The 16,100-nt window shown below is 41.8% G+C and overlaps 2 pseudogenes; both read left to right on the top strand.

The window, feature by feature from the left end:
* Positions 1-3,141: 3,141 nt before the first annotated feature.
* The window catches only part of LOC130462763 (uncharacterized), a 68,195-nt pseudogene continuing 55,236 nt past the window's right edge, over positions 3,142-16,100 (top strand).
* LOC130466525 (uncharacterized) lies at positions 3,438-3,538 on the top strand (annotated as a pseudogene).

Here is a 16,100-nt window from a genome sequence, read left to right as displayed (position 1 = left end):
ACCCAACTAGAATTCCACCAACATTTCACCAAAAATCTACCAATAGACTAGTCTTTACAAACATTAACAATGAAACATGCATAGCAAAACTAGACTATCAAGGAATAAACACAAAAACAAACATGCAAATCCAAACAATCAAAATCAAAAATTTCAGAAATTCACTCAAATAATATGAACAATGAGCCTAAATGTAAAGAAAAATGGAGAAAGAAGGGATAGAAATCTTCACCACAAGGGAGGAAGACAAGATCACCCAAAAACAAACTCCAAAGCTCCAATTACAACAAAGAATCACAAAATCAAAGTTCACACAAACCCTAGAAATTGGGGGGTTTTTGAGAAAAAATCTGAAATTATTGGTTTTGAAGTGAGGGAAGAAGATGAATTTGTGAATGTGAGTGATTTAGAGTGAAATGTGTGAGTGGGATTGAGTAGGAAATGGAATTTGAGGAGTTTGAGTAGAGAAAAAAGTGGAGAGATGGTGAAGAAATGAAAAAATGAAAGTAAGAAATTAAAAAGAAAGGGCGTGTTTTCTGATAAGCTCGATCGCAGAACCGGGTTGCCCGACCCGTGCGAGCGCACAAAATATCCGTGCGATCGCACGGCTCGAGCTCAATCTCACAGAAGACGAACCCGATCGCACGAAACTGCTGGGAGCTACTGACTCAAATTCCCAGTTTTGTGCGGCCGCACGAATTAGCTGTGCGATCGCACAGAACTGGAATAATGCTTTTTGGACTTGCTCGACTAATGCACCCCCATCTCATCATATTTATTTATATAAAAAAAAGAAAAATAATATGAAAAAAAATTATGAACAAAAACAAATTAGGACAAGAGTTAGACAACCGGGTTGCCTCCCGAGTAGCGCTCGTTTAACGTCATTAGCTTGACGAATCCCACCAAAGCTCATGGGGGGACAAGAATGAGATCAATACACGGGTTGCCTCCCGGTAGCGCTCGTTTAACGTCATTAGCTTGACGGACCCCCCAAAAAGGTTAAGGGGGGTCGAACACAACCAACCTAGGGTCAACACTAGTCAACATGCATTTCTTTGCCCCTTTGTGCACAAAGATCTTACCGACATCACCATTCAAGAGGCGGAAACCAAATAATCCACCAACAAGCCCCTCCTCGGGACTTGATGGACCCTTAGCTTTCTTGGACTGCCTGGCTTTCTTATGCGATCCATGAAACACTTTGGAGGGTTTAGCTCCATTATCATCATCAACATGCATTTCAAATATCTCGGGGATGGTTACAACATCATCAAGCTTATCATCAAGCTCATCCCCAAGCGCCTTTGGGACTCCATGGACATTCTTGTCATCAAGAGAGGACCTAGCAAGCTCATTAACACACTTAGAAACATGAAAATAGTTAGGAGAATCACCACAAGAGTGGTTGTTCTCAACACAAGCAAGAGTGTCAATTTTCATGCATTTTCATTTTAGAGAAACAATGTTCATCAATTGCTAGCTTGAAACTAGCCTTGGCGTCTCCCACTTTCAAAGTGATTAGTCCTTCTTGCACATCGATAGCACCCGCGGTGGCCAAAAATGGCCTCCCCAAGATAATGGGGGTATGGGCATCCTCATCAATGTGCAAGACGACGAAATCCACAAGGAAAGTAAGCTCGCCAACAACTAGGGGAACATCCTCAACCTTGCCAATAGGATACTTGACCGAACGGTCGGCAAGTTGCAAGGTGATGTTAGTTGGGACAAGATCTCCAACGTCAAGCTTGGCAAACACCGAATGAGGTAGTATACTAATGCTAGCACCCAAATCACACAAGGCATTGCTTATTTCAAGCTCCTTAATAGCACAAGGGATAGAAAAACTTCCCGGGTCTTTGAGTTTGGGTGGCGTTTTGTTAAGAATGATAGCACTACAATTTTCAGTGAGGTTCACCGTCTCCTTTACGTCAAGATATCGCTTCCCACTCAAGATTTCCTTGAGAAATCTCGTATAGGAAGGCATTTGTTTCAAAGCATCTGTAAAGGGGATAGTGACATACATTTGTCGAAGAATCACAAGAAATTTTGCGAATTGCACATCCAATTTGTGTCTATTAAATCTTTGGGGATAGGGGGGAGGAGGAGTTGGGAGAGGAGGAAGAGGAGTCTCCTTCGACTTATTACCATCACTCATGTCGTCGACATGAGACTTCTCTTCCGCATCATCACGGTCCGAGGACTCATTTCCCATAGAACTCTCACCCCTAGAGCTAGGAGCTTCAACATGCGTAGCACTATCATCTAAGGTCTTCCCACTCCTTGTCACAAAGGCATATAATTGCTTAGGAGGTTGACCTTGGGGTGGGAGACTTGTATGCACTTGTTGCTCTTGGATAGTGCTAGCTAGTTGAGCAAGTTGGGTCTCAATCATCTTCAAGTGAGTGTTGGATTGTTTGAATCCATCCTCAAACTCGACATTCTTCTTGGCTTGCGCCCCCACAAACGACTCCATGAGAGCCTCAAGATTAGACTTAAGAGGCGGGAGTGGTGGAGGTGCACCGCCATAACCACTAAGGTTTGCTTGATATTGGTTGCCAAAGGTCCTCGGTCCATTGAATCCGGGAGGTGGCAATTGAGATGCACCATAAGGACCTCCCGAATTCAAAGGATAACCCCCACTTGAGGCACCCCTAAATTGCCTATAAGAGTAGTTATAACCCCCTCGACCTTGATGGTTGGGATTATAACTCCCTTGGTTGTATTGTCCTTGATTGCCAAAACCTTGAGATTGACCATAGGGCGCTTGGCTTTGATAGCCTTGTGCTCTATAGCCACCTCGATTTTGGCTATCATACCCACTTCCTTGGCCATAGCCTTGGTGGGGACCATACATGGAGGGCCCTCTAGGTTGCCTAGCAAAATTAGGATTGTTAGGGTTATCATTCCTAGACCTCTCATTTATGGCATTAGCATACTCTACATCAAACTCGCCTTCATACGAAGGGCCATAATCCACAAATGACAAGTTATGAACCAAGGGGCATGCATCGGGGGAATGACTATAGTCTTGGCAATTTTCGCAAAAGAAGGTGCCCGGAGGCATTGAGCCATAAGAACTAACCTTGCCCTTCCCATTAGAGAGAAGAGTGGCCGAGGGAGGAGGGATTGTAGACGGTGATGGCGGTTGGCTTGGTGTGTTTTCGAGCTTCTCCAAGCGTGAGGTAAGCTTCTCTATCATCCGTGCTTGCTCTATGGCGTACACCGAACCCTTACCATATTCACTCCTACCTTTCCCATCATAATTCCTTGTGCCTACATGCCAAGATTGGTAGTTTTGAACTACATCCTCAATGATTTCCTCTATTTGATCCTCAGTTTTATTCATGATGGGGCCTCCCGCGCCCGCATCAAGACTTGTCTTCGAACTTGGACTCAACCCCAAGTAAAATGTTTGGAGCAACAACCATTTAGGGATCCCATGGTGAGGGCATTCCCTTTGGTACTCCTTGAAACGATCCCAAGCTTCAAAGAGTGGCTCATCTCGATTTTGCTCAAAGGATTGAATCTTGTGGCGACACTCCGCCGTCTTCCCATGCGAATAGAACTTGTTTAAGAATGCACTTGTCACTTCGGTCCAAGTGCGAAGTGAGTTGGGCTTGACCTCCTTGTCAAGCCAATCACTTGCTCGCCCAAGTAGAGAGAACCGAAACAATGTCAACCTCACGTAGTCCGATGTGACACCATTGTGCTTGATTGTGTCACGATAGTGCTCGAACTGTTTGAGATGTTCGTGAGGTGATTCATTACTCTTCCCACAAAAGGGGTGGCTTTGCACCTAATTGATCAAGGCGGGCTTGATCTCAAAGTTGTTGGCACCCGTTGTTGGGGCTTGAATACCACATGTAGCTTCGAATGCTCCCGGTATTCCCAAGTTCTTAACCGGGAGCGCCATGTTCTCAAAAACTTGCTCACTCTCTTGTTGTTCCTCACCAACACTCAACGATGCGAATCTGTTATTGCTTGATGAGCTAGACCGTACACGCCTTTGTCTCCTAAGTGTCCTCTCCAATTCAAGGTCAAGAGGATGGAGGGTCTGAAGGAAATAATGCCCTTGGTCCAAGTATGCATTCAATGTTAAGTCTAATAAATGCGGTTCAGTATTAATTAACAAGTTAATAATTCAGTGAGATCAAGTGAGCTGAATGCCTAGCTAGAGGCCGCTTCAGTTCAAGTGGAATTAATGATATTAATCCACAACTTACTCTTGACTGAACCCGTAGGGTCACACAAATAGTACGTAAACGGATCAAGTATTTAATGGCATTAAATACTCTATCTATGGATATTCGGAATCGACGGATCTTGGTTTCAGTGGGAGCTGAGATCGTCACAAGCAAGAAATGAATACTCCAGAAACGATGATATTGCCGGAAACGGAAATATGGATCGTATCGGAAATATAAATATTATCCAAATCGTAGATGTTGCCGGAAACGGAAACATATCGGAAAATATTATCGGAAATGGAAATATTGACAGAATCGGAAATATTACCGGAAACGGAAATATTGTCAGAATCGGAAATATTATCGGAATCGGAAAATAGTTCCGGAAACGGAAATATTAAATATTTGTTCGAAACGGAAATTAATTCCGGAATCGGAAATATTAAATATTGTTCGTATCGGAAATGAATTCCGGAACCGGGAATTTAAGCGGAAGCGTATCGTACGAATAAGCATCGGACGAGGCCTTCCGGACGAAGGCCCCGCACGAAGCCAGGCCATCGCCCAGCAAGCAAAGACGCGCGCCAACGCCCAGCCCAAGGCAGCGCCAGGCCCACCGCAAGGCTGCCCAGCGTGGGCTGCGTGGGCTGCGTGGGCTGAGCGCACGCGTGCTGGCGCCCTCGTGGCTCCGTGCGTGTGTGTTTGTGTCCATGCACAATTCCTAAATCTATTAGGATTTGGTGTATGATTAAATTCCTATTCCTATTAGGATTATTTAATTAATTAGAGTCCTTGTAAGATTCTAAGTCTAATTAAACCGGATTCTACTAGGATTCCAATTCTCCTTCCAAACCTCTATAAATAAGGGCCTAGGGTCATAATTTATAAACACGATTGAAGTATTCAATTTTAGGTTATGATACATATGACATTACATAGATCATGCGGAAACAACCATTAACCCAGGACAACATATTATTTACACATAATCATATAGCATAATTAGATGCATACTCTTTGTTGCGTGCCTTCCCTAGCTGCGCCCGAACCGAACAAGAACAAGTCTTTTAGGACTCCAAGTGTTGTCCCTCCGTAGATAGTCCACAGCACGTCCGGATCCGCCTTAAGATTGACCAACTAGAATCGCCCTTAAGGTACTAGAAAATTTCGGCACTTTTGAGCAAGATGTGTGTTTTAATTTTCTCTCAAAAACTCACTTTTGAATACTTTGAAACTTGTGTTATAAATTGTGAGCCCTCGCCTCATATTTATAGCGGTATGGAAAGGGAATCGAAATCCTATTCAGATACAAATTAATTAAACCTAGAATCCTACAAGAACTCTAATTTAATTAATTTATCAAATAGAATTAGGAATTTAATCATTAACCGAACTCTGCATGTTTTAGGAAACGTGCACGAACACAAACACTTGCACACACACGCACGGCAGCCACGATGGGCCCCATGCGTGCGCGCGAGCAGCAGCCCACTCAGCGCCCGCGCGCGCTGCGCGCTGCGCGTGCTGTGCGCGCTGCGCGCTGCGCGTGCTGTGCGCGCTGCGCGTGCTGTGCGCGCTGCGCGCTGCGCGCTGCGCGCAGCCTGCTGGGCCTGGCCTTGCGCTGGGCCTGGCGTTGCTGTTTGTGCGGCGCGCTTGGCTTGCTGGGCGATGGCCTGGCTTCGTGCTGGGCCTCGTCCGGCAGGCCTCGTCCGATGCTTATTCGTACGATGCGCTTCCGATTAAATTTTCCGATTCCGGAATTTATTTCCGATACGAACAATATTTAATATTTCCGATTCCGGAATTAATTTCCGTTTCGAACAAATATTTAATATTTCCGTTTCCGGAATTATTTTCCGATTCCGGTAATATTTCCGATTCTGACAATATTTCCGTTTCCGGCAATATTTCCGATTCTGGCAATATTTCCATTTCCGATAATATTTTCCGACACGTACCATGTTTCCGTTTCCGGCAACATCTACGACTTGGATAATATTTATATTTCCGATACGATCCATATTTCCGTTTCCGGCAATATCATCGTTTCCGGAGTATTCATTCCTTGCCTGTGACGATCTTAGCTCCCACTGAAACCAAGATCCGTCGGTTCCGAATATTCATAGATGGAGTATTTAATGCTATTAAATACTTGATCCGTTTACGCACTATTTGTGTGACCCTACGGGTTCAGTCAAGAGTAAGCTGTGGATTAATATCATTAATTCCACTTGAACTGAAGCGGCCTCTAGCTAGGCATTCAGCTCACTTGATCTCACTGAATTATTAACTTGTTAATTAATACTGAACCGCATTTATTAGACTTATCATAGAATGCATACTTGGACCAAGGGCATTATTTCCTTCAGTCTCCCACTTGTCCTTAGGGACAAGTGTGCATTTCCTAATTCCTTTGTCGCTCGATGCTTGCTCTTGAACATAAGGTAAGAGTTGTCATCCTTATTATGTCCAGAGGTGTTCCTCGGTTTCAGAGTTCAACTGATCAAATAAACAGATAATCATAGCCTATGATTCATCCGAGCACGGCCATGCATTTCACAGTTTCTAGCTCTCCGAGTGGCCTTGTACAACTTTTAAGCATCTCATCCCGATTTATGGGAGGACAATCCCAATCTTGCGATCTTGAGATTAGACTTCGTTTGATAGGTGATTACCTGAGCGTTGCCTTTATAGCCTCCTTTTACGGTGCGACGGTTGGTCAACGTCAAAGCAACCAGTTCTCAAACAAGTAATCTTCAAATCACTCAGGTATTGAGGATTTAGTGTCTAATAATTTAATGAAATTTACTTATGACAGACTTTCATCTCTTACAGTAAAGTTTCATAGGTCTCGTCCGATACTAGTCTTCCCAAAGTAAGTATCTATGCAAATGATTATGACATTGCCATGTCCACATAGTTCAAGAAACAGAACTACTAGTCATCTTGCATTCTAATCGTCTAACGTTTTCTATGCGTCCAATTTTATAGAAAACTCCGATTAGGGACCATTTTCAACCTTTGACATTCAAGTTCACTTGATAGACATTTCTTAGTCACAGGACTGGTCCTGACAGTCTATCTTGAATATATCGTCAAATTGAAGGGACTCATCATTTAATAAACCACAAATTAAATGGAAAAATGAATTCTTTTCATTTATTGTGAATGATTAACCAATAATGTTTTACAAAGACTTAAATTCTAAAACTTTAAAACATTAAACAGAGACATCAAAGCCATTCTCCAATATGCTTGATTCCCATAGCTGCAGTGTGCGAGTTGTGCTTCGCCTGCGGCAGAGGTTTAGTTAATGGATCTGATATGTTGTCATCAGTTCCAATTTTGCTTATCTCGACTTCTTTTCTTTCAACGAACTCTCGTAGAAGGTGAAATCTACGAAGTACATGCTTGACTCTCTGGTGGTGTCTAGGCTCTTTTGCCTGTGCAATAGCTCCGTTATTATCACAATACAGGGCTATTGGTCCTTTAATGGAGGGGACTACACCAAGTTCTCCTATGAACTTCCTTAGCCATATAGCTTCCTTTGCTGCTTCATGTGCAGCAATGTACTTCGCTTCAGTTGTAGAATCCGCAATGGTGCTTTGCTTAGCACTTTTCCAGCTTACTGCTCCTCCGTTGAGGCAGAAGACAAACCCAGACTGTGATCTGAAATCATCTTTGTCGGTTTGGAAACTTGCGTCCGTATAGCCTTTAACAATTAATTCATCATCTCCACCATAGACCAGGAAGTCATCTTTGTGCCTTTTCAGGTACTTCAGAATGTTCTTGGCAGCAGTCCAATGCGCCTCTCCTGGGTCTGACTGGTATCTGCTCGTAGCACTGAGTGCGTACGCAACATCCGGGCGTGTACATATCATAGCATACATTATTGAACCAATCAATGATGCATATGGAATCCCATTCATTCGTCTACGCTCATCAAGTGTTTTTGGGCACTGAGTCTTGCTTAGAGTCATTCCATGAGACATGGGTAGGTAGCCTCGCTTGGAGTCCGCCATCTTGAACCTATCAAGCACCTTATTGATATAAGTGCTTTGACTAAGTCCAATCATCTTTTTAGATCTATCTCTGTAAATCTTGATGCCCAATATGTACTGTGCTTCTCCTAGATCCTTCATCGAAAAACATTTCCCAAGCCAAATCTTGACAGAGTTCAACATAGGAATGTCATTTCCGATAAGCAATATGTCGTCGACATATAATACTAGGAAAGCAATTTTTCTCCCACTGATCTTCTTGTATACACAAGATTCGTCCGCGTTCTTGATGAAACCAAAGTCACTGACTGCTTCATCAAAACGTATATTCCAGCTCCTGGATGCCTGCTTCAATCCGTAGATTGACTTCTTTAGCTTGCATACCTTTTTAGCATTCTTTGGATCCTCAAAACCTTCAGGCTGTGTCATAAACACAGTTTCTGTTAAAACGCCGTTTAAGAAAGCAGTTTTGACATCCATCTGCCATATTTCGTAATCGTAATATGCAGCGATTGCTAACATTATTCGAATAGACTTTAGCATTGCAACTGGTGAAAAGGTTTCATCGTAATCCACACCGTGGACTTGCCTGTAACCTTTTGCAACCAATCTAGCTTTGAAAACTTCAAGTTTCCCATCCTTGTCCTTTTTCAGTTTGAAAACCCATTTGCTTCCAATGGCTTGGTAGCCATCTGGCAAATCGACCAAATCCCATACTTGGTTTTCAGACATGGAGTCTAATTCAGATTGCATGGCTTCTTGCAATTGCTTGGAGCTAGGGCTCGTCATAGCTTGCTTGTAAGTCGCAGGTTCATCACTTTCAAGTAATAGAACGTCATAGCTCTCGTTCGTCAAAATACCTAAGTACCTTTCCGGTTGAGATCTATATCTTTGCGATCTACGCGGGGTAACATTTCTAGATTGACCATGATTCTCACCAGATTCTTCTAAAGATCTCTGAGTTTCATCCTGAATGTCATCTTGAGCATTCTCTAGAGTTTGTTGTTCGACTCGAATTTCTTCGAGGTCTACTTTTCTCCCACTTGTCATTTTGGAAATGTGATCCTTCTCCAAAAAGACACCATCTCGAGCAACAAACACTTTGTTCTCAGATGTATTGTAGAAGTAATACCCCTTTGTTTCCTTTGGATAGCCCACAAGGATACATTTGTCAGATTTTGGATGAAGTTTGTCTGAAATTAATCGTTTGACGTATACTTCACATCCCCAAATCTTAAGAAAAGACACATTTGGAGGCTTTCCAAACCATAATTCGTATGGAGTCTTTTCGACAGCTTTAGACGGAGCTCTATTTATAGTGAGTGCAGCTGTATTTAGTGCATGTCCCCAAAATTCTAATGGAAGTTCGGCCTGACCCATCATTGACCTGACCATGTCTAGCAAGGTTCTGTTCCTCCGTTCTGACACACCGTTCCATTGTGGTGTTCCAGGAGGAGTCAATTCTGATAGAATTCCACATTCTTTCAGATGGTCATCAAATTCATAGCTCAGATATTCACCGCCTCTATCAGACCGCAGTGCCTTAATCTTCTTGCCTAATTGATTCTCTACTTCACTCTGAAATTCCTTGAATTTGTCAAAGGATTCAGACTTATGCTTCATTAGGTAGACATAACCATACCTACTGAAGTCATCAGTGAAAGTGATAAAGTAGCTGAAATCACCTCTAGCATTTGTACTCATTGGTCCACATACATCTGTATGGATTAAACCCAATAGTTCATTTGCTCTTTCTCCAACTTTAGAGAAAGGTTGCTTCGTCATTTTGCCAAGTAAACATGATTCGCATTTACCATAATCCTCTAAGTCAAATGGTTCTAGAATTCCTTCCCTTTGAAGTCTTTCTAAGCGTTTCAAGTTTATATGGCCTAATCGACAATGCCACAGATAGGTGAGATCTGAATCATCCTTTTTGGCCTTTTTGGTATTTATGTTATATACTTGTTTGTCGTGATCTAATAAATAAAGTCCATTGACTAATCTAGCAGATCCATAAAACATCTCTTTAAAATAAAACGAACAACTATTGTCTTTTATTATAAAGGAAAATCCCTTAGCATCTAAGCAAGAAACTGAAATGATGTTTTTAGTAAGACTTGGAACATGGAAACATTCTTCCAGTTCCAAAACTAGCCCGGAGGGCAACGACAAATAGTAAGTTCCTACAGCTAATGCAGCAATCCGTGCTCCATTTCCCACTCGTAGGTCGACTTCACCCTTGCTTAACTTTCTACTTCTTCTTAGTCCCTGTGGATTGGAACATAAGTGTGAGCCACAACCTGTATCTAATACCCAAGAAGTTGAATTAGAAAGTATACAGTCTATAACGAAAATACCTGAAGATGGAACGACTGTTCCGTTCTTCTGATCTTCCTTTAGCTTCAAGCAATCTCTCTTCCAATGCCCCTTCTTCTTGCAGTAGAAGCATTCGGATTCAGAAGTGGGTTGACTGACCTTTCTCTTTGCAGATTTGGCGCCAGTTTGCTTAGTTGGGCTGGCTTTGTTGCCACCTTTCTTAGCATTCCTCTTCTTTCCAGATTTCTTGAACTTGCCCCCACGCACCATAAGCACATCATGCTTATCACTTTTGAGCGTCTTTTCAGCGGTCTTCAGCATACCGTGAAGCTCAGTGAGCGTTTTGTCCAGACTATTCATACTGTAGTTCAGTTTGAACTGATCATACCCGCTATGAAGAGAATGGAGGATGGTGTCTATAGCCATTTCCTGAGAAAATTGCTGATCCAGCCGACTCATATTCTCAATGAGTCCAATCATTTTGAGAACATGTGGACTTACGGGCTCGCCTTTCTTAAGCTTGGTCTCAAGAATTTGCCTATGAGTCTCGAATCTTTCGACTCGAGCCAGATCTTGGAACATGTTCTTCAACTCACTGATGATTGTGAAAGCATCTGAGTTGATGAACGTTTTCTGCAGATCCGCACTCATGGTGGCGAGCATTAGACATTTCACATCCTTGTTGGCATCAATCCAACGATTGAGGGCTGCCTGAGTGACCCCGTCGCCTGCAGCTTCGGGCATCGCCTCATCTAGGACATACTCCTTTTCTTCCTGCATAAGAACTATTTGCAAGTTCCTTTGCCAGTCAAGGAAGTTTTTCCCGTTCAACTTCTCCTTTTCGAGAATTGATCGAATGTTGAATGAATTGTTGTTTGCCATATTAAAAACTACAATTGAAAAGAATAAACAAATAAATAACCATTCACAGTTTCTCTTAATAAACTTAAATTCTAGCATACATGCATAATTCAATGTTTATTAAGCATTTTATTCAAATTATGTGTTCCGGCAGGTGTGAATAAAATGATTCCAAGATCCTAAAATCATTGAAGAACTAAGCACAGTTTGTCGACTTAATCCTAGAACATCTTAGGTAAGCAAAAGCCTTTTGCTAATAGTCTAGAAACTATTCTTGGTTGATAGGTACGTCTAAGAACTTATTAGGTAAACCTATCGAATTTGCCACGACATAAAAGGACTCCTTACTTATATCGTTGAGTTTCACCAAAACTAACATGTACTCACAATTATTTGTGTACCTTGCCCCTTTAGGACCAATAAGTAACACCTCGCTGAGCGAAAACTATTACTAGATTGATGTAAAGGATATCCAAGCAAGTGTATATTTTGGCATGGCACCTTTTAACTCAATTTTTAAGTTTGGAACTTAAGGCTCTTACTATGTTGGTTAGATTTTAAGTGAACTAAAATCCTTAATCATGCAACATAATCAAGCTTTTGATCTCATGCATTTTAAGACATATTTAAAACAATAAATAACTTAAAACATGCATAAGATATTTGTGATCTAGTATGGCCCGACTTCATCTTGAAGCTTTGACTTCAAAGTCCGTCTTGAAAATCTCCGTGGGAGGCACCATTTTCTTCAAATAGGATAAGCTATAACTAATTACAACTATTTGATGGTTCGCAGACCATATTTGAATTGAAAAATAACTTTGGTACTTTAGACCAATTACATTCAAATTAATGGTACGCAGACCATATTTTCTATCCTATTTGGGCCATACTAGTCACTTCATAACCTGCAAAACAGTACATATACAATATATACCATTCACCCATTCATTATCATGAATGGCCCACATAGCTGGTTAGTAAAACACATTATGCATCACGTAAACATTTGCAGCAATTAATCAAGGGCACCAATAATCTACCAATTATTCAGTCCTTATTAATTCTAATCGAGTTGTTTTAACCTTAAGGATTTGTAGACCTAATCAAGAGTTCATGACTAAAAAGCGCTCCCACTCAAACCAATAAATTCATATGCTTTACTAATTTTAAACATAAAATTGTATTTCTAGTCTAACCGGAAACATACAAATTTAATTAAAATTTAAAGCTCATATAAATTTACAATTGAATCCAAAATTTAATTTAATTTCAGTCGCATTTAAATTAATTCATGATTTTAATTTTAGTAAAATAATTAGAATAAATTCCATTTATTATAATTATAATATTCAAAATTAAAATCCAAGAAATTAATTCAAATTATTAATTTTAAAATTAATTAAAATTACGTGAACTGAAATTTTCAAATTAAACATTCAAAACGATCTAATCGTAACGCAAACACCCTACGCGTTGCACGCCCATGGGCCGTACGCACACAGCCATTGCTGGCCATGTGCGCGCAGCCCATGCGCTCGTCGCATAGCTGCTGCTGCCTCATCGCAAGCCTCCGCACAGCGCCCCATCGCACGCGAGCTATCGCTCGCAGTGCGCGCGCGAGATCGCTCGCTGGGCGCGCTGGCTCGCTCGCTGTGCGCGCGAGCCATCGCTCGCTGGGGCGCGACATCGCTCGCTGGGCGAGCGACATCGCGCGCTGCGCGCGCGAGCCATCGCTCGCTGGTGCGCGACATCGCTCGCTGGGCGAGCGACATCGCGCGCTGCGCGCGCGAGCAGTGCTGGGCGCAGCGCTCGTGGCACGCGAGCTTGCGCTCGCTGCGCGCGAGGCTGCGCGCACCTGTGCGAGGCAGCGCGCGTTGTGGCGCAGCTCGCTTGCTGCCCACACGCGACTGCCTTGGCTCGCCCTTCGCCAATGCCCATTCGTTCATTGCTCGTGGCACACGACATAAGGCAGGGCTGCTGCCTTGTGCTCGTGCACTACGCCCTTGCTCATTGCATTCGTGCCGCACGGGCGACGAGCTCCCTTGCTCGTCGTCGCATGCCCGCATTATACAACACCCCTTAAGGGTAACACGAAGCGTCCATTGCTTCGTGCGTGCAAGTTATTTGAACGAATCGCATAAAAATTTAAAATTTATATTTAAAATTAATGACAAATTAATAAATATTATTAATTTCATAATTTTAGGGCGAAAAATCGAAAATTTATTATCCAATTGATTTCCGATTGATATGGATTCAAGTCTAGGTCATAAAAATTTAAAATTTATCGTAAATTTACAATTTTTATGGTGGTTTTTAATCATAGGTTTCTAATTAAATTACAATTAATTATGAAAATCAAATTAATTCTAAATTATTCTAATTTTCAACAAATTAATCATAATTACAAATTAGATTGCATAATTAACAAGACTAGGCATTCAAACTTGTTAAACATATGCAGTAGGTCAATCAAAAATTCAAGATTTATCAACAAGAATCGCAAATATTTAATTTAACATCTTAAATTTACGAAATTTTGCATTCGAAAAACTAAAACCTTCGAAAAGTCATAGTTAGGCTTCGAATTTGAGAATTCTGGGTTCGGCAGAAAAATACTATTTTTTGTCAAAATTTTAGAATGCCTTTTACATGCGGAATTGACACAAAAATCACTCAATTCGGATGAGTAACGAAGAAACTGCCGAAAAACTGCGTACATATAATTAAATAAACGCAATTTGCAATTAATTAACAATTACGAAAATTAATCACCCCTTTTAATTCTTGCAAATTTGTAATATTTAACCATGTTCATGCAATTTAGAATATGAAAATAATAAGGGGCTCGTGATACCACTGTTAGGTTATGATACATATGACATTACATAGATCATGCGGAAACAACCATTAACCCAGGACAACATATTATTTACACATAATCATATAGCATAATTAGATGCATACTCTTTGTTGCGTGCCTTCCCTAGCTGCGCCCGAACCGAACAAGAACAAGTCTTTTAGGACTCCAAGTGTCGTCCCTCCGTAGATAGTCCACAGCACGTCCGGATCCGCCTTAAGATTGACCAACTAGAATCGCCCTTAAGGTACTAGAAAATTTCGGCACTTTTGAGCAAGATGTGTGTTTTAATTTTCTCTCAAAAACTCACTTTTGAATACTTTGAAACTTGTGTTATAAATTGTGAGCCCTCGCCTCATATTTATAGCGGTATGGAAAGGGAATCGAAATCCTATTCAGATACAAATTAATTAAACCTAGAATCCTACAAGAACTCTAATTTAATTAATTTATCAAATAGAATTAGGAATTTAATCATTAACCGAACTCTGCATGTTTTAGGAAACGTGCACGAACACAAACACTTGCACACACACGCACGGCAGCCACGATGGGCCCCATGCGTGCGCGCGAGCAGCAGCCCACTCAGCGCCCGCGCGCGCTGCGCGCTGCGCGTGCTGTGCGCGCTGCGCGCTGCGCGTGCTGTGCGCGCTGCGCGCTGCGCGCTGCGCGCAGCCTGCTGGGCCTGGCCTTGCGCTGGGCCTGGCGTTGCTGTTTGTGCGGCGCGCTTGGCTTGCTGGGCGATGGCCTGGCTTCGTGCTGGGCCTCGTCCGGCAGGCCTCGTCCGATGCTTATTCGTACGATGCGCTTCCGATTAAATTTTCCGATTCCGGAATTTATTTCCGATACGAACAATATTTAATATTTCCGATTCCGGAATTAATTTCCGTTTCGAACAAATATTTAATATTTCCGTTTCCGGAATTATTTTCCGATTCCGGTAATATTTCCGATTCTGACAATATTTCCGTTTCCGGCAATATTTCCGATTCTGGCAATATTTCCATTTCCGATAATATTTTCCGACACGTACCATGTTTCCGTTTCCGGCAACATCTACGACTTGGATAATATTTATATTTCCGATACGATCCATATTTCCGTTTCCGGCAATATCATCGTTTCCGGAGTATTCATTCCTTGCCTGTGACGATCTTAGCTCCCACTGAAACCAAGATCCGTCGGTTCCGAATATTCATAGATGGAGTATTTAATGCTATTAAATACTTGATCCGTTTACGCACTATTTGTGTGACCCTACGGGTTCAGTCAAGAGTAAGCTGTGGATTAATATCATTAATTCCACTTGAACTGAAGCGGCCTCTAGCTAGGCATTCAGCTCACTTGATCTCACTGAATTATTAACTTGTTAATTAATACTGAACCGCATTTATTAGACTTATCATAGAATGCATACTTGGACCAAGGGCATTATTTCCTTCATTCAAAAGGGTAAGTTTTGAAAGAAAATTTAGCCACACTCTTGCACAATAATAACCGAAAATTCCTAAGCACCTTAAGGGCGATTCTAGTTGGTCAATCTTAAGGCAGATCCGGACGTATTGTGGACTATCTCCGGAGGGACGACACTTGGAGTCCTAAAGACTTGTTCTTGTTCGGTTCGGGCGCAGCTAGGGAAGGCACGCTACAAAGTGTATGCATCTATACTATGCTAAATGATTATGTGTAAATAATATGCTTTCCTGGTTTTATGGTTTTTTCCGCATGATTTATGTATTGTCATATGTATCATAACCTAACAGTGGTATCACGAGCCTCTTATTATTTTCATAATCTAAATTGCATAAACATGGTTAAATATTACAAATTTGCAAGAATTAAAAGGGGTGATTAATTTTCGTAATTGTT

The sequence above is a fragment of the Spinacia oleracea genome, chromosome 1 (genome assembly GCF_020520425.1).
Source record: "Spinacia oleracea cultivar Varoflay chromosome 1, BTI_SOV_V1, whole genome shotgun sequence".
NCBI lineage: Eukaryota > Viridiplantae > Streptophyta > Magnoliopsida > Caryophyllales > Amaranthaceae > Spinacia > Spinacia oleracea.
The sequence above is the reverse complement of the archived record's forward strand: the minus strand, read 5'-3'. Positions and strand labels throughout refer to the sequence as shown.